We start from the raw sequence: 17902 nt of genomic DNA, 5'->3' as shown, positions 1-17902 counted from the left end.
ATATAAACTCAAAGCATCTGTGTTTGCCTGCATAAGACCTATACTGGTAAGTTTTTAAGCAGAACATGCACATTCCATTTAGCCAGTATTCTGTTCCTTTCTTTTACCTTATTTTATAGTACTTGGGATTGAAACGAAGGCCTCACATGACTATATAAGTGTCCCACTATTGAGCTACATCTGTAGCCCACCACATTCTATTGTATACAGTTCATCATTTTCACTCATTTATGCCTTACGTTTGTAACTTGTAGCTATTTCAGCTTTTACTGCTCTAATAAGCAATCAAAATATACAATCAAACTGCTAATGTTTGAGGGTATAATCTATATCTCTAACTGCTAATATTTGAGGGTGCAAGCTGTATTTCTAACTGCTAATGTTTGAGAATGCAAACTGTATTTCTGAGTATCTGTAATAATACAAGTGGTATATGAGCTTAATAGAATATTTTCTTGATGACCTATAGTTCTGAAAATAATAAGCATTTTAATTCCATGGTTTGAGCAGTGGACAAGAATGAAGAGATGATTAAGCAATACCACCTCTTCTTCCTCTGAAGCAATCACCATTTATTTGTACTTACCTGGGGGTTTTCAATGCCATCTCCTTTGGAATCTATAATTTTGATTCTAAGCATAATTAGTCTGTGCATAATTAGTGACTGTGACATTGACAATACAATCATATAACGTATGGAAAAGATGATTGCAAAGCTAGTTACCACAAATATTGGGCATGATAAAATCAATGTGAATAGGGGAAGCAGAGCAGATTTCCAGTTAGCATGCTAATAGCTATGATTGGATTCACACAATGAGGTTTGGAGTAAAGTATGCCTTTCAGCTGGCGGAGCAGCTGCCCGAAGGCTCAAATACCCCAGAGAGCAAGTTTCAGGCAGCAAGAATGAGATGAAGCCTGCCTTTGAGGAGACACAGTTTCTGGTATTCTGCACCATGTATATAAGCTTCGCATACCCAAAGTTGGTAGAAAGTGGAGACTGCTACCACACTTCTGAGCATATTGCCACTTGGTCAAAGTATGTTGCCTGAGACTACTGATTAGAGGCAATGTCCATATGTCTTGTAAAATCATGCTGGTACACCATGGAGAGATTTTGGTTAAGTTCCATACCATTGTAAAAACTTAAAAAAAAAAAAAATATTGTCAAATGAGCTGTATTATTTTGTGGCAAAACAGCACACAGAAAAATACCTTTACATTATACACAGTCTATCAATGACACAGCAAGTTATATATTCTAATGCAAAAATACATTGTCGTTAAAAATGCTAACCACCAATTGAGCTGTTAGAAAAATAGTGCCAGTGTTCTGTTCAATACAGGGCTGCCACAAACCTTGTGCAGAATATAATGAAGCAAATCTAGTAACAAGAGCTGTGGCCATAAATGGCTTTAAGTTAAGATTCTGAATATCCATACCTAAGCGCACTTGAACAATCTGGAAACATTAACCATAGTGTAGAGCATAAAATATTTTGTGGCGCTTCATTTTATTTGGGGGGCGGGAATTAATGTCTGCAGTGTTTTCAAGACTTAAAGTTTCCAGGGTTTCAAAGTGATGCTGAATGTTAAACACTGAACCTTCAACATTTTTGACTGTGCCACGGGGTACTGATGAGGTTTATACATAAGGATCAAATCTTTATAAATATTAGTTGAGCTTTTAATTCCTTGAAATTTTAATCCATGTATACAATACACCTTAATCATCTGTCCCATTTCTCCCTACAACTTCCATAGGCCTCCCAACACACCTCCCACCCAGCTTTATGTCTTTCTTGTTTTAATAACTCACCAAATTCCATTTGTGCTGTGCTGCCTATATGTGTATAGGTATGGAATCATCTTCTTGAGGGAACACACAAAGAATAGACTCAGAAAAGTGTCAGATTCCAACATTCCATGTAATAGGAAGGATTCTATCTCTATTCCAGCAGCAGTCTCATCTCTTGGGATCAAAACTCTAAGTAAAGCCGTTTTAGAAAGGCATGAGCACAAAAGCTGTGCCACATCCCTAGTTCGCCACTGATGGCACACAACTGGGATACTACCTTGATGGTCTACTCCCTGGAGATTATATGCTGCACGAGTGATGATGACAGAAATGCAATTTGCACCAGAAATACATCCTAGAGAAAATGAAAATGTAAGCTTCACAAAGCTTCTATTTGTGGTACTCACTACTATATTACTTTAATGTAGAATATGTGCCTGGCACATTTTTGCTTGCTGAAGACTCCCAAATGCCCAATAAATATTTTCTTATCATGACTATGAACAACTTGAGAAATATGTGAAATAATTATTTATTGTATTTAAAACACTACCTAATTATGACTTCTGGGTAGGGTGGCAGATTAGAAGCCTCACAACTGAAATTCTCTGGAAGAAAGGTGTTGTGATGATATATAGCTCTTATCCTACGAGATAGCATGTTTATAAAGGGAATCAGTAATTTAGGAGAGATTGTTGCAGGAAAGCCAGTGGGAGAGTTGAGATTCAGAGCTGAGCTGAGACTCCTAAAATCCTAGAATCGGTACAACATAGTGTAATTTAGCTGTCACAGGGAGTGCAGTCGTAACTTCAAAGAAGTGCTATTACCGAAGAAGTTAGGGTTCTATTGGGGGGGTGTCTTAATCTTGTTAATAAAATAAAACTGAAAATTAGCTCATTAGGGAGACCAAGGATAATGTTATTAGAATTTTCTAACTCTGATAAAGTCGGCAAGGCATAAATATCTGCAGAAACTAGAAGGCAGGCAGAAAAGAAGAACAGACCCAGCCATGGCATTTGTTAGCAACCAAAGGATGGACAGGTAGTCACATGGCAGAAGACAGGGAAAAGTAGTATCAGAGAGAATAAGTGAGATAATTGAAAAGGTCTGGAAAACTAACCTAATTAATTAATTAAATAAAAGAATGCAGCAAGAAGTGGCATTGCCATATTGAATTTTAAATACTATGTATTCATAGTAATTAAGATAGCATGACACTGGCACATAAACAGACACATAGATTAGTGTAATAGAATAGATGCAGTGTCTCACAAATATAGACAGCACCTTTGACAAAGAGGCCAAAAATACAAGTTTTACAAAATACAACATGTTCATCAAATAGATATCTGATAGCTACATGTAGAAAAAAAATGAAAACTGAGTCTATACAAACACCAATTCTAAATGGCTCAAGGACAAAACCACAAAACCTGAAGCTTAAAAACTACCAGAAGAAAAGATAGGGAACATACTTTTAGGAATAGGTAAGAACATTGTGAACAAGAATAGGTAAGAACATTTGGATGTCTTAGAAAATAAGGTCCATAATTGTCAAGTGAGATCTCATCAAACCAAAAGGCTTTGTACAACAAAGGAAACTGTCATTTGAATGAAGAGGCAGCATAAAGAATGGGAGAAAATCTTTTCTCGCTATATATCTGGCAGAGAATTTAGAATTTAGAACAATTAAAACTCAAGAAATGAAATATCAAGAGAACATTAACTGAATTAAAAATGGGTTATTGTGGAGCTATCACAATGGCTCAGTGTATAGGAACACTTGCTGGTTTTACACAGGACCCAGGTTAAGCTCTAAGCATCCACAAGGTGGCTCATAGCCATCAATAACTTCAGTTCCTGAGGATTTGTTCCCCCTCTTCTGACCTCCATGAACACATTGTATCAACATTGCATATATACATTATACATATACATACACATATACATATACAGGAAAGAACTTATACACAGTTTTTAAAGCTAAAATTGGGCTATAAAACTGTTAAAAGAGGAAGTACAAATTGGAAATAATTTTTTTTAAAGTATTCAACATTGTTAGCCATCAGGAAATGCAGACTAAACTTTGACATTCTTTCTCATAGTAGGCAGAATGGCTATCATCAAAAAACAGAAGATATATACTAGCCAGGATATGAAAGAATGGGAACTTACCCATTGTTGGTGAGAGGGTAAAATGCTGTGACTCCTAAGCCAGTTATCATGATAGATTCTAAAAATGTTCCATGCGACCTAGGTAACTACTTCTACACATATACCTATAGGACTCCATAGCCTATTAGTGAGATATTTGGGCATTCACATGCACTGGCACTCCATTGACAGCTAGAAATTGAAACAGTCTAGCTGATGAATGGATAATGAAATGTGATAATAATGAATTTATGCAATGAAATATCACTTAACTATAAAGAAAAATGAAACTATATAATTTGCAGGCAACTGGATATAAATTGAAAATATTATGCTAAGTGAATTAATCCAGGTTGCAAAAGGAAATTGCTATATCTTCTTTAATATAGAGATCCTAGGTTTGATTTTCTTGAACTATATATTTAATTTGAAGTGCCTATATAATCAGGAAACTAGTAAGGACCCATGATTGGGGGGGCAGGAAAAGATCTTAAGGAGGGACAAAGTAGAAGAACGCATGTGATCTGGAAGTGGTAGGGAGAGGACTGGGTGGTAAAGGTATAAGTAGGGGTGGGAGCATGGAACCAGTGGAGAGAAGGTAGGATCCCCTAAGCAAAATTAAGAATTGCCAAAGAAAAGCATTGTAGAAGCCTATTTTTGAATATTGAAAAATAATTAATGATTAATAATTTATTTATTTAAATAGACAGTAATTTAAATGGACATACTCTGTATGAATGAGTTATACTCCCAGAGGATATGGGTTATTAGATCAAAATATTACCAGGTGTGGGATACCTCCAGATTTGTTATTTGTCAAGGAGGCTACAGAGATTCCCCCCAAATATAGGACATTAGTATTTTCTCTTAGGTGGCCATAAGAACAAGATGACATGTATATATTCCTACAAACATCTAGCATGGGTGCTCAGAAATAAACTGGGGTCCTCTGGATAAAAAGTAGTGTAATTTTACCTCTGATCATACTCTCTAACCTTTCATTAATATTCATATTAAATGAATTCTAAAAGTTGATTTGTTTTGAGCATGTGTGTAGAGTAAGATATTCATGACAGGCATTAAAGTCAAGTTATATGCATGTGCATCTGAAAGTCCAGATCACTAGACTCCCCACATTCTGGTAAGGAAGAGGTTAGACAAAATAGGAGGTGAGAGTGACCTGACTCAAGAGTCAGCTAATGTAAGATTTGACCAGATGTTTCTATACATGTTTAAATATCTCAAAAGATTGTTTCCTTAGGACTTACTAACACTGCTGGCTACTCTGTTTCTGAGGTTTGAGATACAGTTTTCTTTCTTTCTTTCTTTCTTTTTTCTTTACATTTTAAAAATTGATTTTATTGGATATATTTTATTACATATCAAACGTCATCTTCTTTCCCAGATTCATCTCCATATCCATATGACATCTGCCCAGGATCTTCTAGCTTTCATAGTCTCTGTTGTGATATATGGTGTCATTCTGATAGGTCTGCCTTTGTATATTATTTGATCTTTTCCACTTACTACTTTTAATATTCTTTCTTTGTTTGGTGCACTTGCTCCTTTGACTGTTATGTGACATGAGGAATTTCTTTTCTGATCCAATCTATTTGGCATTCTGTAGGCTTCTTGTGTGTTCCTGGGTATCTCTTTTATAGGGAAGTTTTCTTCTAGGACTTGCTGTGGTGCGGGAACTGGGTTCTGATTATTTCAAGTGGCCTTGTTTTCTGTGGCTTAGTTTCTTGGACTTGCCTCTCTCTATCTGCTTATCTCTGGTGTTAGCTTGCCTTGCTGATTCTGACAGTGGCTTGACCCTCCTGTAAGCCTGTATGTCAGCACTACTGGGGGACCAGTTCTCTCCCAGAAGGGTCTGGGTAGAGATAGCTGTGGCATAGGGTCAGCACAGTGTGCAGACAGAAACCTGAAGTATCCTGCCCCAGGCTGCTCCTTGGTTCCTATGTCCTGAGTGCTCTGGGCTGGACCCATAGAGCAGAAATCTTGGTCATACTTGTGCTTTCAGGTGTCAGCACTTCTTGGGGACCAGCTTTGGTCTGCTCTGGCCACAGGTGGAAACCAAAGGGACTCTGTCCCAGACTGCTTCTCAGTTCCAGTGTCCTGTGTGCTTCAGGACAGGTTTTTCTTGGGACAGGTATTTGAACAGTGGTTGTAGTCTCCCTTGTGCTCTCAGATGTGTCAGAGCTCCTGTGGTATTGGCTCTCTCCCAGTGGGGTCTCGGTACAGCGTGCTCTGGCACCAGGTCAGCTCCAGGAGCAGGAGGGAAACCATGGTACATTTTTCTTAAAGTATATTACAAGCAACAATTCCTAAGTACTTTAGTTTAGTATAAAGCATCCTCTTAAAATTCATGTGTCATTGTTGCTTCTCTTCATTGCTGGTAAGACTTAGTAAAACTGACTTAACTCTAGAACCTTGTGAGTTTATGACATCTACCATTTTAAACTTTGCAGGATATTTTCAAGTATATATATCAGAAAGTGTTGCAGTAAATATTAAAAAATAAAAATGCTCATCTCTTTATCAGCCCTGAGGTCTCACTCCCAGGCCCAGTTTTAGTTCAGAGCCACACACACCCCTGCTGCTCACTAGGTCTGACCTGCCACTACACCTCAACCCCGTCCATGTAACGCTCTTCCATGGCGGTTTTCTACTGCCAGTTCTCTGCCTCTGTCCCAGGGTGTTTCTCTACCCCAAAATGCCACATAAATACAATTCTACAGCCAATAGCTTTTCATACAGGTTTATATATCCAACTCTCAATCCACAAACCCTCTACACAACAAGATTACATCAAATAGACAAAGATAAAAACTGCCCTTCTATATGAGATATTAGACTTGTAAAATCCTTAATGTTCATAGCTATTTAATGCCAATCAATATCACCTCCATCTTGCCACAACCTCCCCTCGTCCTCTGACCTCCTCAGACTTTTCTTTTCTCCACCTCCCTCACCCGCCCTGTCACTGGCTCTCCTTTATTTTACCAATTAAAATGGGAAGGTTCAGATGAAGCCAATGCTTGAGTTGTGACTGGGCAGCCCTTCTTGGGGAAGTGGAATTAACATTAAAATACAAATAGCTTGAGGATAATCTACAAGAAAGTTGTACCAAAACCAAAAATGAGGATGATGAGATGGGTAACCAGTTAAAAGAACTTACTGATCTTCCAGAGGTCCAGATATTATTCCTACCATCCACAGGTAATGCACACATCCTTTGTGATCTCCACAAACTTGTAGCATTAACATAGAGATATGAATCTTTAAATACTTCAAGCTTGAAACATAGTACAATGAACATTCACCAATGAAATGTACAGCAAAACCAAACAAAGAGGCCCTGCCAGATGGCTTAGTAGGTGAAGGCATTTACCCAGCAAACTTGATGACCTGAATTCCATCTCTTGAACCTATGATGGTAAAGAATCGATTTACAAGAGACCTATGCACACATTGTAACTCATGTGCTTCTGTAATTTCTGTTTAATTCTCTTTCTCTCTCCATTCATCCATCTAGCCAGCCTTCCATCCATCTATTCAAACACAAAAATAATAAAAAATAAAATAAAATAAACAAATATACAAACCCAACCCCAAATCCAGTCTTCTGATAGTTTTAGCGGTCTAATTGCATCTTAGCTCATTTATGTGATAGACATTTGTGGAAATTAGTTAAAAACAAGAACTAAAGAAGCAGATGAGGACTCACCTTCCTCAAGAAGAATACACCAATGTTTGGGTAGATAATAGTTTTGACCTAAAGCATTTGTCATTTTACTAGAATCAAGACCTGTTTGTTATATTTAACCAAGTGCTATATGGGCAAAAAGGCCTTGGTAAAGTACATTCCTATTTGGGGGACACATTATGAGATTAGTAATGTTGTTGCCTTTGAAGATAGCTTCTTTCTTAAATAAGATGTTCCTGGGCTTAACTAGTTGTAATCAAGACACAGGGCAGCAAAGCTTGAATACCAAGAAGACCGGACAGGGAGAATCTAGAATTTTATAATAAAATTCTATCTGAATTTAGAGATTAGCACATACAATATTTGGTTTCCTCTATTCACAGCTGTGCAGGGTTCTTATGTTAACCTGGGCAAATACTGCCCACTTATTCCTAGGAGATTCAAACACAAAGAGTAAGAGGCAGCTGTTTATCTAAGTGTTAACTAATGTTTTTAAACCAAATGTACTATGAAACCTCAAATTAGATGCTAGTTGTTGAACTACAGAGATGTAAACATTGTTCTCAATATGCAATAACTTCTTATACATAAGAAAGTGATAAATGATTTTGAAATAGGCATTGAATTGTGATTCTGCATTTGACTGAGTTAATTATGTATTATTATAGTTTTAAATAACTGTCCACTTATTTGGGACATCTAAATAATCAAATTTTCTAAGATGAACATTTTAAAAAATATTACTTTAATAATTTATTCATGTGCCTTAATTTCTTTATGCCCACCCAGAGCTGAGGAAAGTTACTGGGAGGTACCTGAAATACTAAGCAATAAGATGGTGTGCCTGAGAGCTGACAGCTTTTTGCTTTGACTAATTTGTTCACTCACTTATTTATATAATTATGTGATGATAATAGCTCTGAAAACACATTTTACACTATGGGATTGAAAACTACTATCATTGCTGAGCCCTTGAAAAGTAATTGTAGGAATAAATTGTAGCTAATGCATAACTATTAGCCCTTAAAAGGAAAAACGACATGAAGCCAGAATTAGGACCAAATTAGTGATAAGTGGTAGTTATAAAAAAGATGGCAGGAACACCAATCAGTTAGGAATAACCCAGAGACCTGTATAACTATGCTGGAGGTGGTCCACAACACTGACATCTTTTAGTATATACACGTGGGCTTGGTAAAAGGTCAAAAGGCTCCATGAAGAGCTAGAAGTTGAACCTCCCCCCACACAAAGTCAATGTCAACCATAAGAATGGTGCTTCTCCAATCCCACTAAAATCAGGGACTCGACAATGATGCCCACTCTCCCCCTACCTATTCAACATAGTACTGGAAGTCCTGGCTGGAGCAATTAGACAGCAAAAGGAGATCAAGGGGATACAAATCGGAAAGGAAGAGATAAAAACATCACTCTTTGCCGATGACATGATAGTGTACTTGAGTGACCCCAAAAATTCCACCAGAGAACTCCTACAGCTGATAAACAAGTTCAGCAAAGTCGCTGGATACAAAATTAACTCAAACAAATCAGTAGCCTTCCTGTACTCAAAGGACAAACATGTGGAGAAAGAAATTAGGGAAAACGTACCCTTCACAATCATTCCAAAAACTATGAAATACCTTAGTGTGACTCTAACTAAGCAAGTGAAGGACCTGTATGACAAGAACTTCAAACCTCTAAAGAAAGAAATTGAGGAGGATCTCAGAAAATGGAAAGATCTCCCATGCTCATAGATTGGAAAAATCAACATCTTAAAAATGGCCATCCTACCAAAAGCAATCTACAGATTCAATGCAATCGCCATCAAAATTCCAACCCAGTTCTTCATGGAATTGGAAAGATCAATGTGCAATTTCATGTGGAATAACAAAAGACCTAGAATAGCGAAATCCATCCTCAACAACAAAAAAACATCTGCGGGAATCACTATCCCTGACCTCAAGCTATATTACAAGGCAATTGTGCTGAAAACTGCATGGTACTGGTACAGAAATAGGCATGTGGATCAATGGAATAGAATAGAAGATCCAGAAATGAGCCCTCATGTATATGGTCACCTGATTTTTGACAAAGGAGCAGTAAACATTCAATGGAAAAAGGACAGCCTATTCAACAAATGGTGCTGGTCCAACTGGCACTCAGCATGCAAAAGAATGAAAATAGACCCGTTCTTATCTCCTTGTACAAAGCTCAAGTGTAAGTGGATCAAAGACCTCCACATTAAACCAGATACACTGAAACTATTAGATGAGAAAGTAGGGAAAACCTTAGAACACATAGGTACAGGAGAAAATTTCCTGAATAAAACACCAATGGCTCTAAGGTCAAAGATTAACAAATGGGACTTAATGAGATTGCAAAGTTTCTGTAAGGCTAAAGACATCGTCAAGAAAACAAAACAGCAACCAACAGAATGGGAAAAGATCTTTACCAACACCACATCAGATAGAGGCCTAATATCCAAGGTGTACAAGGAACTCAAAAAGCTAGACACCAGAGAATCAAATAACCCTATTAAAAATGGGGTACAGAGCTAAACAAAACATTTTCAGTTGAGGAACACCGAATGGCCGAGAAACATCTGAGGAAGTGCTCGACATCCTTAGCCATCAGGGAAATGCAAATCAAAACAACCCTGAGATTCCACCTCACACCAGTCAGATTGGCCAAGATCCAAAACTCAGATGACAGCAGATGCTGGCGAGGCTGCGGAGAAAGAGGAACACTTCTCCACTGTTGGTGGGGTTGCAAGCTAATACAACCACTCTGGAAATCTGTCTGGCGATACCTCAGAAAATTGGATATAGTACTACCTGAAGACCCAGCTATTCCACTTCTGGGCATATACCCCAGAGACACTTTAATACACAACAAAGATATATGCACCACAATGTTCATAGCAGCTCTATTTATAATAGCCAGAAGCTGGAAGGAACCCAGATGTCCTTCAAAAGATGAATGGATACAAAAATTGTGGTACATATACACAATGGAATACTACTCAGCCACCAGAAACAATGACTTGACCAAATTCTTAAGAAAATGGCTGCATCTAGAGAATATCATCCTGAGTGAGATAACCCAGTCACAAAAGAACAGACATAATATGCAGTCACTGATAGTGGGATGCTAACCCCAGAGGCTTGCACTCCCCCAGAAACAACTCACAGACTGTATGAAGTCCAAGAAATAAAGAAAACAAAAAAAATATACATATATTTACAAAACAAGAAGACTTTGACTATTTCCATGTTGCGTTTTGTTTTGCATGTACTTTACGCTTATTGTAACTATTAGGTTTTCAATGCATACTGTCAAGCCTTTGAAAAAAATCAAGTACTGACTAAAAAAAATATATTCACATGGTTTTATGTAAAAATTATTTTAATGCCTGAAAAAACAGTACTGACAAAAATGTATAATTTTAAGCAAAAAATGTTTAAAATCTGTACATTTATCTTTGTTTTGTAAAATAAAGACGTTTAAAAAATAAAAAAAGAATGGTGCTTCTCAGACAAAGGAAGAACTGGGTGGGTTCTTTACTCTGCCTGATTACCTTTGTATTACTAACTTTAATGAACATTTTCCAGTCTTTGTCCCATTTATACTAGAAGTCACATCCTCCTTCAAGAGCTCTTTGTGCTAGGATGTACATTTCTGAATGATTCTTCTTAGTTTCCCAAGTTTAATCTCTCCCACCTGACTCTTAACTATTAGGATTGATTAGAGATCTATTTTTTTGCTTTTCTTGTACCCACTCTCCATTTTGCTTTTGTGAATTCTGTCATTTCTTATCTTCAATTTTCACCAGTGGATGAACTGACAAAAGGCAGATTTCTACTTTTAGGTGGCTGGCCCTCCTTTTCCCTCCAAGTTAAAGATCTATTTATCAAACTGACCACTTGCATTTCTGGATTCATTTTAGTTCACAACACTGAACTCAAGATATTCTTATCTCATTGAAAATGTTACCTTTCTCACTTTTGTCATCTTTCTACTCATCCATGGCACCTTACTTTTCTCATCCTCTCTTACTATTCTCTAGTGAATATTTACTACCCTCATTTACTGGATAATCTCATCAGAGCTGGTCTGAACTTCCCTTTCTTCTTTCTACAGTCCATTGTGGAAAACAACCACATTACTCCTGTGAAAAAAATAACGATGAAATATTCAGGAAAAAGGTCTGATTTGGAAAGTACGGTAGTAAAAGAGAAAACTCAAACTCAGAAATAGAAACCTGGATGCTCTTTCTTATATGTGGATCCTAACCTGTAATGTATACATATAAATGGGGATAATTGTGGAAAAATCTAAAAATCCTAGAAACAAGAGCAAGAGAAAACAAAAATAGGCAATAAGAAAGAATGGGTGGACAAAACGGCATGCAGCACGAAAGAGAAAAAGAGATGGGACAGCAAAAGTTTGCAAGTGTAATTAGGGGTAGTAGGAGGTAAGACAGAAGGCAGAAAGGAGAATTTACTGAAATTTATTTTTTTTGAAAATTCTACAATGGAATCTTATTCCTTGTCTGTTGATTTAAAAAAAAACTTAAGTTACCATAAAAAGAAAAATAGTTAAATTTAGTCTCCAAGTTGCTTAAAAACCACCACTATCTCTCTATTAACCATAAAATTGTTCAAGCTTCTATTCATGGATATTAGGCTCAGCCCACTAAAATTACAATTTCATTTTAGACCATTCTTCCTTTTTGCTTATTAACATCAACTTTTCTTCAATTACTTAAACTTGCCTCAAGCTTTTTATTTCTTGGAGACCTACTATGTCTTTCATTTGTCTTTGTTTTTCTCATCCACTAACCTATCTTCTATTGCCTTTGTGTCTTGCTGTGGTTTTGATGTGGTTTGTTTTCCCAGAGTTTCATGTGCTGGAAGGTTGGCTCTTAACCAAAATAGTATTGAGATTGTAAGGACTTTTGGAGATTATTAGATCGTGGAGCACAACCCTTGGACAAGATAAATATAGTTGTCCCAAGGCCAAACTATTCTGTGTGAAATAATTTAATACAAGAAGAGATCTGTCCCTTCTCTCTCCTCCTATTTCTTTTCTCATTTACATGCATGTCCTCTACCCACATGGTTGTTTCCCTTTCTGCTTCTTTGTCATAAAATAATGCAGCAGGAGGCCCTTTTCAAACCATGCAAGATGAACTTTATAACACTGAGAATCATGAGGCAAATAAATGTCTGTTTTTTTTTTTTTTTTTAATAAAGTGTGTAGTACCAAGTATTTTGGGTATAAAAGCACAGACTTCAGGTGCTATCTTACTTAGGGTTGTACTGCTGTGGAAGGACAGCATGACCAAAGCAACACTTATAAGGCAAACATTTAATTGTGGCTGGCTTACAGGTTTAGAGGTTCAGTCTACTATCATCAATGTGGTAAAATGTCAGTATCCAAGCAATCATGGGGCAGAATGAGGTGAGAGAAGACTATCTTCAGGTAACTAGGAGGATAGTCTTAAGACCCATCCCCATAGCAACACACCTACTCCAACAAGGCCACACCCCCAATAGTGCCACTTTCTGGACAAAGCATATTCAAACTACCACAGGTACCCAGAACTCAAAACAAATTCATTTCCTTGGAAAATATCCATGATCTTGAAACTCCCAGCCATTTTCTCTCTTAGCTACATATTTCCCATCACTGCATTCACATTAAGCAAGCAAGCAAGCAAAATAATTAGGCAGATATATTATTCATTCCTGTTTGCTAGAGTGTAGGTACTATATGGCTTGAAACAATGGATAGGTTACATTTTTCATTGCTGAAATGAACTATCTGATAAAACAACAAAAACCCAAAACTTAATGAATACATGACTTATTTTTCCTGCTCATCTGAAAATATAGTTTGACATGATTATGAAGATTTGGAGCAGGAAGACAAGCTGTGTGGACACAATGTATCTGTGGTACCACTCACATTTAAGGTGGGTCCTCTCACCTCAGTTAACACTATATACAAGTTTTATCATACATTCCTAGAAGTTTGACTCCAGGTTGTTCTAGATACTTTTGCAATAGGGAAAGCGAAGTCTCTTAGTATAATGGACCTTTAGTGTCTTAAAGGCATGTCTTAGGGCATGACTTGGGGTTTTAGGCAAATTGGTGACCCTCAAAGCAACCCCAGGCCAGTGAATTCTAGATTATTTTTGTTATTAACTTTTTGGACAGTTTACAAAGAACTGTTATTATATGATGAGAGATTAGAGATAAGAGATTAGAAAAAGGAAGGCAAGAAGGGAGAGAGAGGGGAGAAGGAGAAGGAGGAAGAAGAGGAAAGGGAAGAGCTTCTGTATAGTAGGAGAGATTAGAGATAAGAGATTAGAAAAAGGAAGGCAAGAAGGGAGAGAGAGGGGAGAAGGAGAAGGAGGAAGAAGAGGAAAAGGAAGAGCTTCTGTATAGTAGGAGAGATTAGAGATAAGAGATTAGAAAAAGGAAGGCAAGAAGGGAGAGAGAGGGGAGAAGGAGAAGGAGGAAGAAGAGGAAAAGGAAGAGCTTCTGTATAGTAGGAGCCATTCCTAGATCCAACGTTCCACTGAACTGTTACTATAAGATGGCATATCCAGCAATGGAGGTCTGCAATCAGCTCTACATATAATAGACTTCAGAGAAAAAGTGAGAAATTCTAAAAGTGTCAGAGATAAGTAGAAGAGATGAAAAGTTATGTTCTCTGAGTATGAACTCAATAAAGTGGCAGTCAGAGATATATTGCATGGCAGTAGCTCTACAACCAGATGCATCAAAGGAAGGGCTTTGAGATGTGTATGTGTATTATCTCATTAAGGAAAGAATTATTTTTCCCATCTCCTTAATATGTCTTCAGTTGAATCAGATTTCGTGTAGGATGATCTCCTGACCAGGTGACTGACAGGCCATGAATTAAATTAACACTTAAGTGGGGGAAGAGAACAATATGTAACATTCTAATCTTTGAAGTAGATAAGAATGGCATGGTGGCACCCAGGGCTAAAGGCAAAATTAAGATTCCATTATTTGGACCAGGAGAAATTCACACTTCTTTAATGAATTCTCATAGCTCCATCTATTCATGTGCTATTTAAAACTCTAAAGCTTTAAGGTGTTTCTCTCTCTAATGTTACCTGAGAAATACCTGAGTTAGTGCCCAAAGCTGACTTTGAGGGAGGGGTTATTTCTCAATGGCCTTTAAAGTTAATAATCCCTTTGAACTTGTCAAGTTAAATCAACAGTAATCATTGCAGTGTATTTTAATTCATCAGCATATTTTCAAAACCCATCATATGACTTGGCACAAAATATGAGCTCAATCCATACAAGTTAAGTAAATACATGAACGAATCAACTTGTTTTGTCATTTATTTTTAAAATTGAGACTTATTTTAGATTTTGGGGAACTAAGAATGTATCCTTCTTGCCCACCATTATATTCTTATACTTAGCTCAAAGCCAAGAGAACCTGGTCCAGGGATAGATAGGCACTAGCCTTCCCTTAGGAAAAGGAGAAAATTTGTATGACTCTGCTATTAATTACCCAGCTGTAATCATATAATCTTTATTATCAGCAGAAAAAGCTATAGCTTGCAAGGCAGGTCTGTCCTAAGCAGAACCCTGAACTAGTCATCTGTGGTTTATTTTCTCATAAGAGCATCCAGAACAAAAGTACTGAGGCAGGACCTATTCATACCAGGGTCTTCAGAATAGACAGCATTAGTAACTATCACTTAACCTACTGTGATAATGTGAGTGAGCAAAACAAGCAAGTACTGAGAAGAAAGAAAGTTCTACCCCTAACCAATAAGCTATTTGCAATTGATGCTTAATGTCAAAGGGAAAGTCAGTTTTCTCCAGGGGAGTATTACTAGGCATATCAACCATACCTCAGGGAGGTTGCATGCACAGTAGTTTTACAATGCAAAATTGATTTTATGGTGTGTGTGTGTGTGTGTGTGTGTGTGTGTTGTCTGTGTATGTGTGTGCTGTCTGTGTATGTGTGTGCTGTCTGTGTGTCTGTGTGTAGTCTCTCTCTGTGTGTTGTCTCTCTTTTCATGAGTGTATCTGTGTGCTGTTTGTTTTGTTTTCATGTCTGTTTGCCTCATTAGTTCTTGTTTTGATTTTCAGTTTTGGAGATTTTTGAGGGAAGGCTTCATGACGTTGCGTGAGTAGGGAGGTAAGGACAATATGGAATTTTAGGAGGGAAAAGAATATGATCAAAATATGCTGTGAAAAAATGTTAATTAAAATATGATAGCAAGTGGGGAAGCCTATAAGAAGGGGACCCTTGAAGAATACTTTTAAGAACTGCAGAAGTGGGGACAGGAAAATAAAGTGACTATGACAGGGGATAAGGTTCCAGAGAATTGAAAATGTAATTTTTTTCTCACCACCATTCTCTTCTTTAGTTCTTTTTAAACTTACAGCAGAGTAGGTATGACATTACAAATGAAGAAAAGTCATAAAGGAATACTAGAAACAAAGAACAATTTCAGTGTTGCAAAGGTAACACAAGAACAAAGCCGAAGTACCTCAACAAAGTAATTCATACAATAAAAAGGGCATTCTAAGATCAAACCAGTCTAGCAAGCATACTTGGCCAGGGTGACTTCTATCTTTTATATCTATCTTGGCTTGTAACTGTCTCACATCCCAGTGGTGGGAGCTTGACTTCACAACATGATGAGATTTGCTAATCACAGCAGAGGGGAAGGCTCAGGTACCTTGAGATCTTGCAGCATTAATGACCTTTGATGAAAAAACCCCTCTTGTGTCTCACAAGAATTAGCTATTTTCCCCCAAAGCCATACATTTAGTAAGGTGAAGCTACATATATTGAGTCACAGTGGAAACATTCACTCGCAAGCTGTTATGGGACTTACAACCAAGAAGCCTTGGTATTTTAATGTGGAAATTGAGGAGGCTGGATAAAAACAAATAAACAAAAAAATTGCCATTAAGCGTGCATTTTCTTTTTTCTTCTGTCTGTGATAACTTATCAGAGAATCATCTGAGGTCTCTTTTAGATCTTGGTTGTTGGCTCTGTACTGTCAGCCTTTATTAGGGTACCAACTTAACACCTGTGTCCCAAAAGGCTTGGTACCTGCTGCTACAAATCCTCACACTCAGCACTTGTCTATACTCCTGTCCCCTAAGCTGATTTAAGTCCCCACATTGTCTTTTGAGGACATCTATGTCTCCTTCTTGGCGATACAAGAGAAGTGGTTGGGGCACAAAGGTTCTGATTTCTGACAGCTAGATACCTAGTTTCACAGGCAATTGCTGCCCTATATTGGGCATAACCTCTGTAAATGGTTTGTTTGTGTTACCCAATTTAATCATTATCACAACCCTATAATATGGACCTAATTATTCCTGTTTTACATATGAACAAACTAAATACCAAAGAGCTCACTTGTAGAAAGTGGTCATAAGAGAATTCCAACACCAATTATTTTCCTCCTGTACTAATCTCTTGCTTGTTAATATTTATTTTGCACTTGACAAATGACAGCCTTTTTGAAGCTCATCTAAGAAAGGAGAATAACTAAAATCCCTACTTCGTAGTGTTTCTTTGAGACTCCCAAAGCACAATATGCATAGATAACACACTATGTGTGTTCCATGCATTTCAGTAATGACTGGAGTAGTTGTGATCTCTGCTATACTCTTATACCTCTAAGCTGCTCAACTGAGCTCTTGCAACTAAAGATCTAAAGGAGAAAAGCAAAGGCTCCTTCTAGCAGACAAACATGGTGACATGTTGTCTCCTGATAGTCCCTTTCTTTACCTTCTCCAGGAGAACCAGCACCAGCTTGTGCCACAGGTCTACCCAGGTAACAATAATGATGAGGTTATCTACATAATATAAAAGTAAAATTCTTGCAGCTAGCCCATCAATGCTTTTAAATAAGACTGAAATGAAATTAAATGAAAGGAGATATCTTTTCAATAGTTTAAGTCACTGCCTCCTGCACCTGTGGAGGAGATTTTGTAGCATTCACAGGTTGAAATCTAATATGCAAGATCTAATCGCTTAGAACTGATTACTTTAATGAATTTTAAAGGTAGGGCTTTAATTAAAACAGGTCTCTGTGGACAGAAAGTATGCTATTTTGTGAGCTCTGTAAATATTGTCTTTTAAACTAATAAGCTCAGTAACCAGAAATACTACTGTGTATAAACAGTTGGCTTCCCCCCCCCCACCCCCCCCCCCGCCACCGC

The sequence above is a fragment of the Micromys minutus genome (assembly GCF_963924665.1).
Source record: "Micromys minutus genome assembly, chromosome: X".
NCBI classification, from domain to species: domain Eukaryota; kingdom Metazoa; phylum Chordata; class Mammalia; order Rodentia; family Muridae; genus Micromys; species Micromys minutus.
This window is presented reverse-complemented; position numbering follows the sequence as displayed.